General features: G+C 41.7%; 1 long non-coding RNA gene and 3 pseudogenes across 1 annotated transcript; all 4 read left to right on the top strand.

The window, feature by feature from the left end:
* The first annotated feature begins 424 nt into the window (after positions 1-424).
* Positions 425-1,411, top strand: LOC126595944 (uncharacterized). The gene is made up of 2 exons (XR_007613775.1): positions 425-573; positions 1,319-1,411. It is a non-coding gene; the product is annotated as an uncharacterized LOC126595944 (long non-coding RNA).
* An 84-nt stretch (positions 1,412-1,495) lies between these two features.
* On the top strand, positions 1,496-5,586 carry LOC126595902 (E3 ubiquitin-protein ligase ATL42-like; annotated as a pseudogene).
* Positions 5,587-6,307: 721 nt separating this feature from the next.
* On the top strand, positions 6,308-7,431 carry LOC126588113 (E3 ubiquitin-protein ligase ATL42-like; annotated as a pseudogene).
* Position 7,432: 1 nt separating this feature from the next.
* Positions 7,433-9,521, top strand: LOC126595861 (ninja-family protein mc410-like; annotated as a pseudogene).
* Positions 9,522-11,541: the final 2,020 nt, after the last annotated feature.

The raw sequence follows: 11,541 nt of genomic DNA, 5'->3' as shown, positions 1-11,541 counted from the left end.
AATTCCTAAGCACAATGGTAGGAGCGTGTTGATAACGTGTTGTGGCCTATATTTAACTGATATGGAGAGAGAGGGCACGACAAGAGAGAGATGTATTTGTAGCGTTGTGTAGGGGATGTATTATCTCCTACGCTGTACCTTTATTTATAGTAATAAGACAGAGAATAAATCCTTCTCTTCCAAGGAATATAAGTAACTAGAATTAAATCTAATCTAGGATTTTACACAATCACACTTAAATAAGAAGTTTATAACATACATTCCAACAATATAAAATGGTTTTATCAAATTGACTGACATGAACAACTTAAGAAGTAACACACGAAAACTAACACATCACGAAACCAGATTGATATATACCCTTCCAGGAACAGACATTTCCACCCTTTTCCCCTACCTCAACTCCTCTACAACCATATTGTTGGAATGCATGCAAGTCATATCTTTTGTTAAAATGCATGCATGAAATAAACATGTTGGATGACTAGTGAAGTTAGGCTAGTCAACCTTCTTTGTGTAAATTAGGCAAGTTAGGCAAGTTAGGAAATTAGGCAAGTTAGGCAAGTTAGGCAAGTTAGGCTTATGTTCTCTTTCTTTTCCTATATAATGTTTCATCTTGTAATTGTTTTGATATGAAATACACATAAAAAATTCAACATGGTATCAGAGCAGGAACTCGAAATTCCTGGCTCTGTTGATCGTTTCCGCTAAGTTTCTTTTACTCTAAGCCAAGATGGCTGGAGAACATTATGAAGCTGAGTGCTCGATGGATGCTCTGTTGATCGTTTCCGCTAAGTTTCTTTTACTCTAAGCCAAGATGGCTGGAGAACATTTACTCTAAGCCAAGATGGTTGGAGAACATTATGAAGCTAAGAGCTCGATGGATGCTTTAGCTCTACCTAACATTGTTCAAGTTTGTGGCACGAAGCCATTATTCTTTGTTTGCGGCACGAAGCCATTTCAAGTTTGTTTGTTTGCGGCACGAAGCCATTACTGTTTGTTTGCGGCACGAAGCCATTTCAAGTGGGAATTTGGTAACATGGCGCAGCAAGAAGCAAAGCGTTATTTTTACTAAACCTCTTCCTACGGTTCAGTTCATGCGCATTCTGTCCAAGCTTGGCTCAAGGAATCCCCTCGATCCAGCTTGAGGGGGAGTGTTGGAATGCATGCAAGTCATATCTTTTGTTAAAATGCATGCATGAAATAAACATGTTGGATGACTAGTGAAGTTAGGCTAATCAACCTTCTTTGTGTAAATTAGGCAAGTTAGGCAAGTTAGGAAATTAGGCAAGTTAGGAAATTAGGCAAGTTAGGCAAGTTAGGCAAGTTAGGCTTATGTTCTCTTTCTTTTCCTATATAATGTTTCATCTTGTAATTGTTTTGATATGAAATACACATCAAAAATTCAACACATATATTTATATTTATACACACACACACACACACACACATATATACATATATATGTATATATAATTCCTTTTAGCTTCCAAAGATGATTAGAATTTTGGGTCAGTATCAAAATTTAAAATTTCCAATGTTTCATTCAAGTTTGATTGGTCTTTTGCTTCTGAATTTTCTGGTGTTCCATGTAGAAGCACAACCTACAGGCATGGATTATTCTACTGATGAACAGCTAAATTTTCAACCAAGTGTTGCTTTGGTGATTGGAGTTCTAGCAATCATGTTTGCACTGACTTTTGTTTTCCTTGTGTATGTGAAATTCTGCCACAGAAACGCTTATGTGGTTGGAAACAACAATCTCCAGGCAACATGACTTGTCACCGCAAGTGCTCGATTTTTCGGTATTTAGAAGACAATGATTGAGGCCCTTCCCTTTTTCAAATTCTCTTCACTGAAAGGGTCGAAAGAAGGCCGCGAATGTGCAGTCTGCCTGTCGAAATTCAAAGATATTGAAATCCTCAAGCTGCTTCCCAAATGCAAATGTGCTTTTCACATCAGCTGCATTGATCACTGGCTTGAAAAACACTCAAGCTGTCATCTCTGCAGGCACAAGGTTAGTTCTGAGGACTTAACTTCCATTACGTACTCAAACAGCATGAGGTGGATTAATCAATCTGTTCGTGGCAGGATTTCCATCGGGGATGCTTCCTGGCCGACGAGCACACAGCTCCCCGAGAGGTTGGCGCCGGTTGATGCTTTATGTCGGGCTTCTGCTTTACTGGCGGGTTTGTCGGGAAAGGCTTATCGGGCAAGGCTGAAAGAGAATGACAGAGTTAACTTTGAAAGGTGCCTTTGTGGGGCCTTAGGTGTAAGCCTTGAGGCTCACCTTTTTTTTACTTCTCCAGCGGAACTGACTACTTCCCTCATATGACGTTTTCTCCAACTTTTGATTCTTGCATGCTTTAGACGTCGCAGGGGTTTTTAAGGAGTTCATGTAGGCTTTGTGTTGCCTTTGTACCCTTCTGACCATGGAAGCTCCCATTGGTTTAACGGGCTGTCCATTTTTTCCAACCACGTACCATTTTCACCCGAGGTGGGCAGGGTTATCTTTCTTGACAGGATTTGTTATCCTATCATTCCTCTTGACTTCTCTCCCCATATGGCTATATTGAGGATGATCTACACCCCTCCGTATTTTGGCCTCCATATCTTCTGCCTCTTCAGAAGCTTCATGGTTTCGAAATACTTCTGATAAAGCTTTAGGCTGGGAATCGCCTCCTAACCGTTGAAAAACATCCTGGGAAGTATCTCTTCCTGCAATCCGTTTAACTTTCTCATGGGCCTCCTTTCTTTCTTCTTCTTCCTTCCTCCTGATCAGCTCATGATCCATGAAGACTCCTGTGGGTGGTATTTCGAGCTCACACTCGCATTGGCACTTGCTGCACAGAACCATCCCTTTGATTATGGTTGTTTTTGGATGTTAAGGCAACTTAATTACCCCTTTTGTGGTTTTGTTAGCCAATCTTCCTTCTTCTATTGGCTTTGTGACCTTTTCTTTCCCCTTCTCAGCCCATGTCATACTGATCATATTTACTGGGACCTCTGAGAAGGGATCTGCAAGTTTGTCCACCACCGCTTCCTCTGGCTGGCTGGTTTTAAGTCTCTTTTTCTCCCTATCATCTTTTTCCCCAGGTTAAGGTAAAGATATAGGAATAGTTGGTCTTGTGACCAGGTCGGCTTCCTTTCTGAAGTCTGTGGAGGCGTTCTCCAATCTTTGCAGCATTTACAATAAGGTAGTTTGCAAATCTTCTGGCAATTTTGACATATCTCTTTGATCAAATGGATCCCACCGGGCGTGCCAAAACTATGTTCGTGGCAGGATTTCCGTCGGGGATGTTTCCTGGCCGACGAGCACACAGCTCCCCGTGAGGTTGACGCCAGTTGATGCTTTCTGTCGGGCTTCTACTTTACTGGCGGGCTTGTCGAGCAAGGCTTATCGGGCAAGGCTGAAAGAGAATGACAGAATTAACTTTGAAATGTGCCTTTGTGGGGCCTTAGGTGTAGGCCTTGAGGCTCACAATCAAGATTAACTTTTAAGTGCTCAGGCGTGCCACTGCCATCTTCAGCATGGCAGATGTAAAACGGATATTGAGTTTCAGTTGTATATATGCCCGAGAGACCGTGTTAATTATGACAGGTGCCTTTGTGGGGCCTTAGGTGTAGGCTTTGAGGCTTCTAGTCAATAACTAATCCAGTACTCGAACATATAACGTTTGTTTCATTGTCGCACATAGTATTATGACTGTTATACTTCTGATCATCGAGCCCGAAGAGCAGAATGAATCCAAATAGGTACCTTTGTGGGGCCTTAGGTGTAGGCCTTGAGGCTTCCTATTAGAATTAATTCTATACCCAAACGTTCTAGCCCGAAGAGCAGAATGAATCCAAATAGGTGCCTTTGTGGGGCCTTAGGTGTAGGCCTTGAGGTTTCCTATCAGAATTCATTATATACTCAAACGTTCTATGATAATCATAATATAACAGAGACAAAACTACGGAATAAGTCGATTACTTGCACCCCATGTAACTTCGGACTTCTTGTTTATCAAGGACTGTCGTGGATGGGTTAAGTCCACATAAGGTTCTTTTTTATGCCTTGAGACCAAGGACTTTTAAATGATCAATCTTATATGCCCGAGAGCTTAGAACTTAGATCTGATTTAAATTGTGAAGACATATTTAAATCGGATTCAAGAACTGAGAGAGTCTTTTAATCATCATCTTACTAGAAATAACTTGAATACAACTGGAAGTATACAACATATTGCTAGGTTAATGAATGAAAAGACAAAACCAAAGAGGGTCGGGCAAGGCTGGTCATCTTGCAACTTCCTATCTTTGTGGTTTATCAAGGGGTTTGAGAGCTTAGAAAATGGGGGTAGGGAGATGAGTTTACAGAAAGAAATCGATACTACAACAAGTTTTTAGACGAGGTAGCAGAGCTATTACAAGAGGTTTGGGTGAGAGTTGATCCCGAGAGGGATGAAGGCTTGGGCTGACTACAGCTTCGTTTGAAGGCAAATATGGCTTTGAGCAGAGTTTGAGCTTGTATTTGTTTGTTTGTTTGAGTGTCCTTATTCCTTATTTCTCTTTCTTCTTTTATAAACACTTCGGCTTGGCTTCCTGTAGCAGTAATCTTGCCCGAATGCAACTTGAAGGGTAGTGACTCATCGGTTATTTACTTGTACTGCCACTGTAAAGTACTTTTGGGCTGATTAGCTGTCTAGTCTATACCACTTGGTCTCTAGGCAGGTGAGCAAGTGGTTCAAGTGAGCTGCACCAAGTCGGAAATGGCCTCTTCTGCTTTCTGGGCTTCAGTTGGGCTTCGACCATCTCTCTTTCTAGGCCTCTCTTTGGGCCAACTTCTTCTTTGAGCCCAAAGTTCAAGTTTTAATCCAAACACAATCAAAGCGCCGCCAAGACTCAAACATAGAGCTCTTTGTTTAGAGAGAGGAGGATCACCGCGGTTCTTCAAGATTAAGTGTAGAAAGCAGCTTTCGAAAAGTTGAAAATGAGATTGATAAGGAACTGTTGATCCAAGAAGTTGCTGATGTGACAGAGGAAGGTCAGAAAATCCTGCACAAGCACAAGCACAAAATTGTTGTTTCGGATCTTGAGTTTAAGAACAGATGGAGCAATGTGAGTTCCTCTGACCTCCTGTTCTTGAATTCTGAGATGCTTAACACGATGTCAAGTGATAGGTTCTCTTTGAGACATTTAAATGATGAGCAGTTTTGGCCCGCGACAGCAACAGGAAATCAGGAGATTGTGAAGATTAGGGAGGAGATGGAGATGAAGAGATTGTTTGAGCACAAATTTAGTACAATGAGCAAACATAGTTCAGCTTTGGATCCTTCTGCTTCAGATAGAATAGAGACGTCAGCTCATGCCTCAAGTTCTGTGAATCAAGGTGAGAAAAGATCCATGTCCGCAATTACTGGTCTTTCAAGATTTGGGAATTTGGGTTTTAAGAACATGACTAGAGAGCTTTCTCTGCTTGAAAACAATGCGAAGGAGGAAAGAATGAGGCGGCTTTGGTTGCCGATTGCCAGAAGAACAGTCCACTGGTTTGCTAATAGGGAGAAAAGGTCTCCACAGCCTCAACAGCCTTTAGATGTATAATTTGAATCAACGGAAGATTTAGGTTTCATAGGATTTAGGTAGTTTGTTTCGAAGTTTTAGAGGAATACACGCACTTTCAACGCTGTTTTATTTTTCGATTCCTTTGTAACAATATGTCGTTCTAAATTTTTAAGGACACATGTAGCTTCTATAGATGTCAAAAGAAATCTTATACAAATATCAACTTCTTGAATCAATGAAATTATATGTTGTCATTTGCTTTTGCTTCGAGAACATATTGCTTCTTTGCCAAGAAAGGAATTTGGATAACTGCAAGACATTACCAAAATTTTTAGAAGACAAATAAATCACATACAAAACTGAACCGAAACATAGAGGTGACAAGTTACCTGCGAAAGCTCGTAACAAAAATTTCAATCTCTTTCACCCTGCGTACTAACGACTGCATTAGCTTATCTTAACATGATATGTTAATGTTTTTTTTTTCCTGGCAGGCATATTCCTCCTTTTCCATCACAAAAATTCTCTAAAGCTCATAACAAAAATTTCAATTTGTGTAACGGGTTTTCACCCGTTGAGCTAATGACTGCATTAGCTTAATGGTTTGTATTAACATGACTGATGTCATGTGGCAGCTGGTGATTGTATTTATAGTGTAGGATGATTCCAAAAGAAAATCCATAAGAAGCCACATTTGTCTAAACCCTAATATACTGCAATTTGAAAATAACTTATCGAATTAGGACACACAAGAACTGCCAAAGAAGAAACAAAGAAAACTGAACTATCACAAACCAGATTGATATTTCCCTTAAACTTCAATTTCCCCCACAAACATAGATGTCTATATAGTTCCATTTTTCATTTGCAGAATACTTCGAAAAGATGACTAAAATTTCGGGTTTTCAAGATTTCGATCTTCCAATGTTTCATTCAAGCTTGTTTGTTTTGCTTCTCAACTGTGTGGTCTTCCATGTTGAATCACAAGCCTTAAGCCCAGATGTGTCTTCTGATGAAGGAAATAAATATCAATCAGGTGTTCATATGGTTATCGGTGCTCTATCTATCATGTTTTCGTTAACTTTTGCGCTCCTAGTGTATGCCAAATACTGCTAGAGAAGAGTTTCTGTTTGACAAAACAGTCTCCTGGAAACGGGACTTATCAGTAGTAGCTCTCGGCTCTCAGGGATTGACAAGACAGTGATTGAGGCACTTCCTTTTTTCAGATCCTCTTCTCTCAAAGGGTCGAAAGAAGGTCTCGAATGAGCGGTCTGCCTATCGAAATTTGAAGATATTGAGATTCTCAGATTGCTTCCAAAATGCAAACATGCTTTTCACATCAGCTGCATAGAGCACTGGCTGGAAAAGCACTCAAGCTGTCCTCTCTGCCAGCACAGGGTTAGCTCTGAGGATCTTACATTTGATACCTTATCGAATAGCATGAGGGTCTTGTCGAATAACCAATCAGAGCATCGACAGGACTCGAGCATGGATCTCTTTGTTCAGAGAGAGTAAGATCGCTGCGGTTCTTCAAGATTCAGCGTAGGACGCAGCTTTCGAAAAAGCGAAAAGGTGGTTGAGAAGGAAGATGAATTGTTAATCAAGGAAGAAACTGCTTGTAGTGATGTGACAAAAGAGGATGACAAAATCCTGCACAAGCACAAACACAAAATTCTTTTCTCTGCTCTCGAGTTTAACAACAGATGGAGCAATCTGAGTCCATCTGATCTTATGTTCTTGAATTCGGAGATGCTCAACACGGTGTCAAGCAATAGATTCTCTCCCACAAAATTAAACGATGAGCAGTTTTTTACCGTGAAAGCAATGGGAAATGAGGAGATAATGAAGATCAGGGAGGAGATGGAGATGAAAAGATTCTTTGAAAATGGAGGATGATAATGGACTTGAACTTAGTTTGGGTCTCTCTTTTGGTGGATGGTCTGCCAAAGCCAAGGGTAAAAATGGTGCTTCCCCAAATGCTATAGCAGAAGAAGGTGATAGAAGCAACAAACTAGTGGATTATTTTAAGGACTTTCTTCATGGTGGGGCTCAAAAACAAGAATCTAGTAGTAGAGCTCTCAAAGAAGTGATTCAGTGAAACCTAAAGAAAACTTCTTCAATGACCTTTCCAAGGCCAGTGTTGATGCTGATGTATCAATGAACTTGAACGGGAGAGGAGTCGGGGGTGCAAACCATAACAAGTCTGATGAAACAGAGGAGGAAAAACGGACTGAGGCTGCTAATAAACGCAAGAATTTGTTTGACGAGATGAACCATCAAAAGAAGCATGAGAGAGAAGCTCATTACTCTGATATGCATGACAAGACAAGAGCATCACACATTTCCGTTACAGTAGATGGCTCAACTGCTGAAAATGAAGACGTGGCAGATTCTGAAGTGGAGGGTTCATCCTCAGTGCCAAATTCTCAACATGTTGAGGGTGCCAAGCGATTTGTTGGATCTGGTGACTCTTCTGATGCTCAGAAGGAAGTTCGCAGGTTTGCTGATTCCAAGGTTGTGGACCTAAATGGACTGGAGGGGTTTAATATCTCATCAGAAGATGAATACAAGCTTGGGAATATGGCGTATGGGAGTGCATTCTCAGTGCAGTCAGTAAAGATGATGAACATGCCTTATTCTCTCCCTACAAAGGAATCTAATTCAGTTGGTGCGACCACCACATCAGGACATCCAATGCATGGGAAGATGCAGGCGATGCCTACGGTTACTGGTGAGCGAACAGGGACTCAACCTGTGAATCCTAAAAACTTGCCAGTTATGTTTGGCTATTCACCTGTCCAGCTCCCAATGTTTGATAAAGATAATGCCTGGGGTGCGATTCCTCATGCTCAACAATTCCATCCTGCCTATGCTGGCAGAAATCCTCCTAACTCAGGTAACTATAATATGGATTGGAACTTCTTTGTGCACGTTGGACTAGAGAGGATGGAAACACCTTACGGTTGTGGTGTACTCATCTGTTTTATAAAACGTATTGGACAAATCTCTTTATGTTGGATATGTTATATCTTATTGATAGATATTTTCCATTTCCATACATGAATAGCACTCTGGAGGCGTTCTTTTGTCAAAAATTATACTGATATTATTAGTGATACTTGACCAAAAGAAAATAATATTAGTGATACTTTTTTTTTTCTCCGGTTGAATGTGATCTGTTCACTATGATTTAAGTCCAGATGGTTGAGAACAGATTCTTATCCTCCTTGTGTTGATGCAGCTATGATGCATGTCGCTTCATATAATTCATCTGATATTGCACAATATGATGGGAGGATGTTAGAACGGGCGAGAGGTGATGGCAAAAAGAATGTCACTGAAGAGAACGCATCTTCTCAGGCAGAAGAAGACACAATAATAAGCAGCGCGAACCTCAGGATGAAAGAGGTACCTGACCGCCCAACGGCAGAGGACTTATCTCTTGATTTTTCATCTATAAAGCCAGGTATTGCTGCAGACATAAAATTTGAGGGATCTGGTTCCTCCCCGAATCTACCATGGGTTTCTACCAAAGGTCAAGGCCCAAATGGTAAGACAATTTCTGGTGTAACTTACCGATACAGCGCAAACCAAATCAGAATAGTTTGTGCTTGCCATGGCTTGCACATGTCCCCTGAAGAGTTTGTTCGTCATGCGAGCGAAGAGCCTTCTGATCCAGAAAGCGGCACTGGTTTGGCAACATTTCCAAATGGGAATCCCGCTGCCTCGGCTCAGACCTGATTCTGTGCCATGTTCGCTGTACGTTTAACCAGAGTAATAAATATTTATACGCGGTCTGGAAATCCCGGCGATGTTTTTGAACGCTTAACTCCGTCTTTGTGCTTGTGTAGTAATAACCTTCTTCAGTTCCTCTCAGTTTTCTCTCAACTGCTGCAATCAGGAATTGCAGGTGTATGTAACGATATTCCATCATTATTCTATTTGTGATATGAAGGCCAAGTATTTCACTTCTACTCTATTTTGTGATATATATACGTATACTACCGGAAAATACAAAAACCGAAAACTTGTATACGTAAACCTGCAAAGATGATTAGTTGATTAATGATTCTTATTAGTTTCGGATTAGCAATCTACAAACACTTTACAAATGGAGAATTCATGGATTAAGAGTCAATACTTTGGTTAGGGTTGAGCTGTTAAACTGTCCCACATCGGTGGGGTGAAGAAAACCAAAGGGGTTTAAATAGTATTACCCCACTCTAACTAATACCGAGGCCTTTTGTGGTAAAACCCCACACCTGAGGATTGTGCAGGTGGTTAAGTGGAGACAGTATCGGTGTCGTTAGAGTGGGGCCGGCCCAGCGATCCAAAAAATTCCAACATGGTATCAGAGCCCACGGTTGCGGGCCCGTGCAAGCCAACGAGCTTGTCACCACCCGGAAGGAAACAAGTCTGAGCTCTTAATATAGAGACGACTGCTGAGTTCCAATTGAAAACAAGTGGGCCCAACGTGAGCCAACCTCTGAGTTTCAATCACCGATGTGGATCTTCACGTGTGAACCACTAAATGAGGTTACACGTGAGGGGGAGTGTTAAACTGTCCCACATCGGTGGGGTGAAGAAAACCAAAGGGGTTTAAATAGTATTACCCCACTCTAACTAATATCGATGCCTTTTGTGGTAAAACCCCACACCTGACGGATTGGGCAGGTGGTTAAGTTGGGGACAATATCGATGTCGTTAGAGTGGGGTGGGCCCGACGATCCAAAAATTATTCCAACATGGTATCAGAGCCCACGGTTGCGGGCCCGCGCAAGCCAACGAGCTTGTCACCACCCGGAAGGAAACAAGTCTGAGCTCTTAATATAGAGACGACCGCTGAGTTCCAATTGAAAACAAGTGGGCCCAACGTCAGCCGACCTCTGAGTTTCAATCACCGATGTGGATCTTCACGTGTGAACCACTAAATGAGGTTACACGTGAGGGGGAGTGTTAAACTGTCCCACATCGGTGGGGTGAAGAAAACCAAAGGGGTTTAAATAGTATTACCCCACTCTAACTAATATCGAGGCCTTTTGTGGTAAAACCCCACACCTGACGGATTGGGCAGGTGGTTAAGTTGGGGACAATATCGATGTCGTTAGAGTGGGGTGGGCCCGACGATCCAAAAATTATTCCAACATGGTATCAGAGCCCACGGTTGCGGGCCCGTGCAAGCCAACGAGCTTGTCACCACCCGGAAGGAAACAAGTCTGAGCTCTTAATATAGAGACGACCGCTGAGTTCCAATTGAAAACAAGTGGGCCCAACGTCAGCCGACCTCTGAGTTTCAATCACCGATGTGGATCTTCACGTGTGAACCACTAAATGAGGTTACACGTGAGGGGGAGTGTTAAACTGTCCCACATCGGTGGGGTGAAGAAAACCAAAGGGGTTTAAATAGTATTACCCCACTCTAACTAATACCGAGGCCTTTTGTGGTAAAACCCCACACCTGAGGATTGTGCAGGTGGTTAAGTGGAGACAGTATCGGTGTCGTTAGAGTGGGGCCGGCCCAGCGATCCAAAAAATTCCAACATGAGCTGCTAATTTGTATCATTTAACTCTTGGATTTGGCTGTTCACTCACCATCCTCCATGTAACATGATGGAAACACTGGCGGATTTGTTGCTTCTGTGTTACGAAAAACGATTCTCTGAAAAATTGTGTTTTTTGGAAATAAAATATAAAGAATTTTTTAATTATGGATAACGACAAAGCGTTTCTCTTGTTTATTAGAAAAGGAAAATGATTTCCGCACCTTTTATTTTTTGGCGGATTGCTTGGACTTTTTTTCAGGGGCCTCAGAAGAGTTGTAACTTTCTCTGTGTTCTAAAGAGGATACGGTCCTATATAAAGCCCTCAGTTTCGGTGGAATTATCCAAAGGACTTGCCTGTCAACAACCTTGAAGAGGTCCCCTCTTCTCAACCAACAATATCCCACAATCAGAGCATACCTTCCATCTCTCGGCATTCCTATTTTTCTTCATA

Source organism: Malus sylvestris, chromosome 2, assembly GCF_916048215.2.
Source record: "Malus sylvestris chromosome 2, drMalSylv7.2, whole genome shotgun sequence".
Taxonomy (NCBI): Eukaryota; Viridiplantae; Streptophyta; class Magnoliopsida; order Rosales; family Rosaceae; genus Malus; species Malus sylvestris.
This window is presented reverse-complemented; position numbering and strand designations above follow the sequence as displayed.